The sequence below is a fragment of the Amblyomma mixtum genome, chromosome 4 (genome assembly GCF_055824585.1).
Source record: "Amblyomma mixtum isolate Tamu chromosome 4, ASM5582458v1, whole genome shotgun sequence".
In the NCBI taxonomy this organism is placed as follows: domain Eukaryota; kingdom Metazoa; phylum Arthropoda; class Arachnida; order Ixodida; family Ixodidae; genus Amblyomma; species Amblyomma mixtum.
In genome coordinates, this window is record NC_143015.1 from 113,090,092 (window position 1) to 113,096,091 (window position 6,000).

Consider the following 6,000-nt stretch of genomic DNA (forward strand, 5'->3'; position numbering starts at 1 on the left):
GAAATGCATGACCGGTGACAGCTGCTGCTGCCCAGTACACTGGAACGAAGGACAGCGTCGTTGAAATTTCTCCCTGGCGGTTGCATATGTACGAAAATGTATAGGTTCTTGAACGACAAAGATTCATTGAAATATTTGTCCTCTACTTCCTCATTTCGTGGCCTTTACTCTTTCATATCAGCGGCATGCTTTGCTGGTTTCAGACTGATAGTTTTAGACGTCGTATTATATTTTCTTTACTTATTAAATACGCAATAACATGGATGCATTGGTATCAGTTTTGTCTGCCATGATTTTTAAGACATATGAATACATTATTTTATTTTTAAAAATACATATTTCACTTGTCTAGACAGTGCGTAGTGTTATTTAATACACAATGGCATTGTCAATGGCCATGCAGTTATTATTATTGCGTTTGATCCCTCCACAAATTCTATGAGGAGCCCGTGCTGCAACATGAGCTCCTCCCCCCCGAACAAAATTTCTGGCTACGCCACTGATGCAAGGGATCGCCCGCACCCTAGCCACATTCTCTTACGGGTCTTTTGTCGCGTGAGTGCTCCTGCACAAGCTCGCGCTGTACAGCGTCCGTCTAGATCTGTCGCCTGTGGCGCCCTCGAACAGCGCGCCAGGAGACGCCACGCCAGCACTTGGCGAGAGAAGCTGCTTCAGTCTTCCAGCCTAGAAGCCCTGGCACCCACAAACCCTCGGTGAGAAGCCATCAACGACGCACTGATGTTGTTGGCCTTACAATTAAGATGGCACATACCCACTTTGGGTGATCAGCCAATAAACACTGGTGTAGTTTATCGCCACTTTGGCAGGCGGGAGAGAGAGAAGACGAAGGCGGGCTCGTGCAACGGGCCCCGCCCGCTTAGACTGGTCCTTTTCGCTGCGCCTTCCGGATTACACCCCTATTTTTCAAGCTGAGTTTCTAGCAGTAGTTCTTGCTCTGCGCAAGCTTGATCCTTCTATTTCTGCAGTGGCAGTCATTGCCGATTCTTTATCTTTGTGTTCGTCCCTCGCGTCGCATGTTGACTGTCCCACTTTAAGCACTTTTTTATCGCTTCTTCCTTCGCATTTGAGCCTTGTTCACTTGATATGGGTACCCGGCCACAGCAGCGTGACTGTCAATGAGATCGCGGATAACCTTGCAAAGGCTTCCCTAGGCGGCCCTGTGTTGCCCATCATCCCGGCTACAGCGTATATCACAGCATCTAGGTTCCGGCGTCGAGCGTTATTAAGTGTGCAAGCCACAACACTTTTAACATCGGTGGAATATCAGCATCTGAAATATTCATGGAGCAGGAAAATTTGTCCATCTCGGCAGCTAGAAGTATCTCTGACGAGGTTGCGCTGCCGCATCCCCCCTCTAAATTTCTATCTGCACAGATCTGGTTTGGCGCTATCTCCCCTCTGTGCATTTTGCCGTGAGCCTGAATCTATCGATCATTTTTGGCTCCATTGTCGTCGTTTCACCTCTTTGAGAAGAAGACTGCTGGAGTTGCCCTTACAGCAACTTGGCCTCAGTTTGAGCAGCCCACACTTGCTATCATTTGGTGCCACCACACTTGGGTTCAGCCACAGGTCTGTTTGTGATGCTGTTCAAAATTTCTTGCTGGAATCTCATCGACTACCTTGCTAACGCTTTCAGTATTTTCTTTTTATGCTTCATTTTTTTTTCTTCGAATTATTCTCTTTTCTCTCTTTCTCTCTCTCTCCAATCCAATCTCCTTTATATATATATATATCTTATGATTATTATTATTATTCTTATTATTTGTTTTCAGTTTTGTTGATTTTTTTTTTCATCCTCTCCGTGCCCTTCTTGTGGTAGACTCCCCCGGTGTTCCTCTCCCGTGTGCTTTCCTTTTGCCTTTACTACGTACAGGTGAATACCAACCTTTTCCACCCGATTCTTGGCCGATCCCCCAGAGTGGGTATGTGCCATTCTGTCGTAGGCTACAACAACAACATGGATTCAACGTCGAATACTCTGTTAAGGATTTGCGGGGTCGCAGCGGAGCACCAGAGAGAGACGACCAGCGTGGCAGGCTTCTAGTTCCGGACTGCCCGTGCCGGGCGTGCGCCCCGAGCACGCGCTGTCCAGCTTTATTTTCTTCTAGCGCGCGCTGTAACGACGATCTCAGCGCCGGCGCTTTATAGCGTCGCCGGGCGCTATAGGGCCCCCCGCCTAGACGGAACGGCGAAATTTGCGCGCCGACGGGGCAGAGATGGAGTAGCCAGAGATGGAGAGTCCGGTAAGTGCATGTCAGGTGCCGGGAAGAGCCGTCGGGTGGAGTGCGCGGGCTCAGGTGGACGAGCCTGGCTGCTTCGTCACGGGCGAATGATGCTGGGTGCCGAGTTGACAAAGGACATGGGGGCATGGATTTGGTTGGTTGGTTGGTAAACATTAAAACAGTCTAAGGGGCCGAAGGCCCAGATCTAGGGGTCGGCCAAGACTCCTTGGAATCTGGCAGCCTCTAGAGCGAGACCGATGAGCGTTCGTTGGTCGCCTAGGGTAGAGCTGCGTAGACGAGCCCCCCAGGTATGTTGTGTGGGTGTTGGCATGTGTTGTCGTGGACAAGTCCAGACCATATGAAGGAGGTCTGCTGGGATATTGCAGTGTTTACACATCGGCATATACCGTTCAGGAAATATATTATGGAATCTTTTGGGATTAGGGAAGTGTCCGTCTGGAGTTGGCGCCATGTGACGGCCTCTGTCTTTGTAAGTTCTTGGTGCGGACCTGGATAGAGTTGGCGAGAAAGACGATAGTGCTGGAGCAGATCGCGTGAAGTGATTATGGTGTCCTTCCTGACCAAGGCGGGCATGTTGGGGGCAGGGTGATAAGCTGCTCGGAAAGTGAGCCCTCGAGCTAGCTCATGTGCTCCCTCATTACCCTTCAGACCCATGTGGGCTGGAGCCCATATCAGTAGGGTCAGGTGTTTAGGAGGATTTGATACGAGTACGCGAAACGCTTCGACTGAAATACGGCCATGAGTAAAATTAAGAATGGCGCGCTGTGAGTCACTTATGACTACTCTAGCTTTAGAAGTGGACAGCGCGAGAGCAATAGCTACTTCCTCCGCTGTAGTGATATGTGAAGTGCGTACGGAGCAGGAGGCATGAAGAGTCATGTTCTCATCTGTGGCAACCGCTGTTGCAGCAGTCCGAGTAGGATGGTCTGCCGCGTCTGTGTAAAGCGCGTCAAGTCGGCCAGCATATCGCTGCTGGAGTGACGCGGCCCGAGCTTTTCTGCGATCTTGATGATGAGTTGGATGCATGTTGCGGTGGAGAGGGAGAGTCTTGATGTTGGCCCTGATGGCAGGTGGGAGATTGACCACCGAGGATGGTGGACGGAAGGGAGCGATGCGAAGTCGTTCGAGGATAGAGCGGCCTGCGGAAGTTAGGGAGAGGCGTTGGCGCTGGGCCAGGAGGGCCGCCTCAATGAGCTCGTCAACCGTGTTGGAGACACCAAGGGCGAGGAGCTTGTCGTTGGGAGTAGAGAGAGGAAGACCAAGGGCTGTTTTGACGCCGCTGCGGATAAGGCAATCCAGGCGGTGCTTCTCCGTGAGCGTGAGACGTAAATATGGAGCAGTGTAAGCAATACGACTTACTACAAATGCTTGAAAGAGACGAAGGAGATTCGCCTCCTTCATGCCTGCCCGCTTGTTGGAAACGCGCCGTATGAGACGGGCTGTCTTCTGTGTGTATCGATGCAAGCGTTGTATTGCGTTGGTGTTGGCTCCGTTGGCTTGGAGGTGGAGGCCAAGAATTCGGATGGTGTCGACCGTAGGCACGGGAAGGTTGTTAACAGTGAGGCGGATATTTGGAGATGTGGGGGGTATCCGGGTGCCGGGATAACGCACAAAGAAGAGCTCAGATTTTGCTGCTGAGCACTTAAGTCCTTTGTCCGATAAGTTGGGGGCAGGGAAGGCCATGGTCGGGCCGTCACCGATTGTAGTGCTGCCCGCGGACACAAGTTTCGTCGGTGTTGGAACGTTGGAGCCGGTGTCGGTGGGAATCTGGCGCGCCGAGTACGTCGTCACAAGCACAAGAGCGGGCGAATCGGCTTCGTGGACTGACAGAAGCTGTGCTGCGACAGCAGCAGCTGTAACAATATTTGGCACAGGTGTGACCGTCGACACAACGGTGTGAGCCGTGACGATGGCGAAGGAAGTTGCAGGGCGCAATGTCAGGCGCTTGGGTGAAGGAGGATCGACAGTCCGGAGCGGTTGGCCAGGGATGATGCGCATGTGAGCATGGTCGGCGGTAGGTGGCTGAAAAAAGGTTGTTGCAGTGACAGGCCATGCAGCTGAGACTGCTACATCAGATGGCTGGCTGGCAGCAAAAGACACAGCTTTTGAATGGACAACTGCCGCACTACTCGGTGTGGGTAACTCGACAATTCGCTGCTGAAGGTGGCTCAAGGCAGGCACCAAAACAGACGCTTGCTGCGACAATGTCGAGCTGCCAGGGTCAGAATCCGAGAAGCGGTTGACCGTACTGAGGGCTTGGGGTGGGGCCTCTTGGGCAGGCGGTGTGGTCGCCAGGGTAGTGGGGCTGGTATGTGGCATATGCTGCGGTGGCGGCTTCAACCTCACAGCAGAGGCCTGCAGAGCTGTTGGCGGTAGTGACGAGGTAGATGGAGATGCCGGAAGCCTCGGCACGGCTGCTGCCGCAGAGTCGTCCTTGGCTGCAGGAGGCTCTGGCGACAACGCCACTGAAGCGCAAGGAGGCAGAGCCAGAGACGCGGGTAGGATAGTAGGGGGAGCAGGACGCGAGGCGAAGCTCGTGCGGATCCCACCTGGTGTGGCGTCGAGAGGGACGGCCGGGCTGGAAACGCTGTGCAGGAGTGGCGGCGAGGCAGCGAGGGGCTGCTGAGGCGGGCCAGATTCTGATGAAGACTGCGTGGGCGCGAGCGAGGCCGGTGCAGGGCCAGAGGCTGGCGGCGGCGAAAACGGGTCCGCTGCGTCGTAGAGCGGCGGCGGAACGTAGTAGGCGCCGAAGTCCGCCAAGACGGCCGCACGCAGCTCATCGTATGGCCGGCAGCCGAAGGCAGAGTAGGTGAGCCGACGCAGGAGGTCGGGCGGGAGGATGTCGCAAAGGACTGCGTGTTTAAACGGCTGGATGGTGATGCCATTCAGGTACATCGCAGCCTCCAGTTGGGCGAACCACCCGCCGACGCCTGCAGGCCGGAACGCCGGGAGCGGCGGGTCGAAACTTGGGTGCTGCCAGTACGCCATGCTAGGACACCGCTGGGATAGAAGGCACGGTTCGCCGGGTCACCACTGTTGAGGATTTGCGGGGTCGCAGCGGAGCACCAGAGAGAGACGACCAGCGTGGCAGGCTTCTAGTTCCGGACTGCCCGTGCCGGGCGTGCGCCCCGAGCACGCGCTGTCCAGCTTTATTTTCTTCTAGCGCGCGCTGTAACGACGATCTCAGCGCCGGCGCTTTATAGCGTCGCCGGGCGCTATAACTCCTCTCGAGAGCAAATAAAGTTTTATGCGTAGCACATTGCAATCACTCAGTTCAGCCCTTGGGCGCGGCCGGGCAGCCACCAAACCACGTGACGTGACGTCACCAAACCACTTAAAAAAAAGAAAAAAAGAAAAAAGAAAGAAAAAAAAGAACGACTGAGCCTGGTGGCGGTTGCCACCGCCCCATTTCAAAGGGGGCGCTCCTATCCATCCATCCATACGTCACGGAGGAAAAGCTGCTGAGATAATCGAGTTGGTTGGTAACAACTTTATTCATAGTCCTGCAGAGCTTTCGCCGACGGGGCCTTAGGTCTCCAAGCAATATGCAACGCATTCTTGGCTTAACCAAGCTAAGCCTGGGCATCTTTTTTCACTCACTCACTGGCAGCGTCCACGTCGGCGGCAGCACGAACGTTCGTTGATGATGATGCACATAAGTCTGAGGACATCATCATCATCATCAACGAACGTTCGTGCTGCCGCAGACGTGGACGCTGCCAGTGAGTGAGTGAAA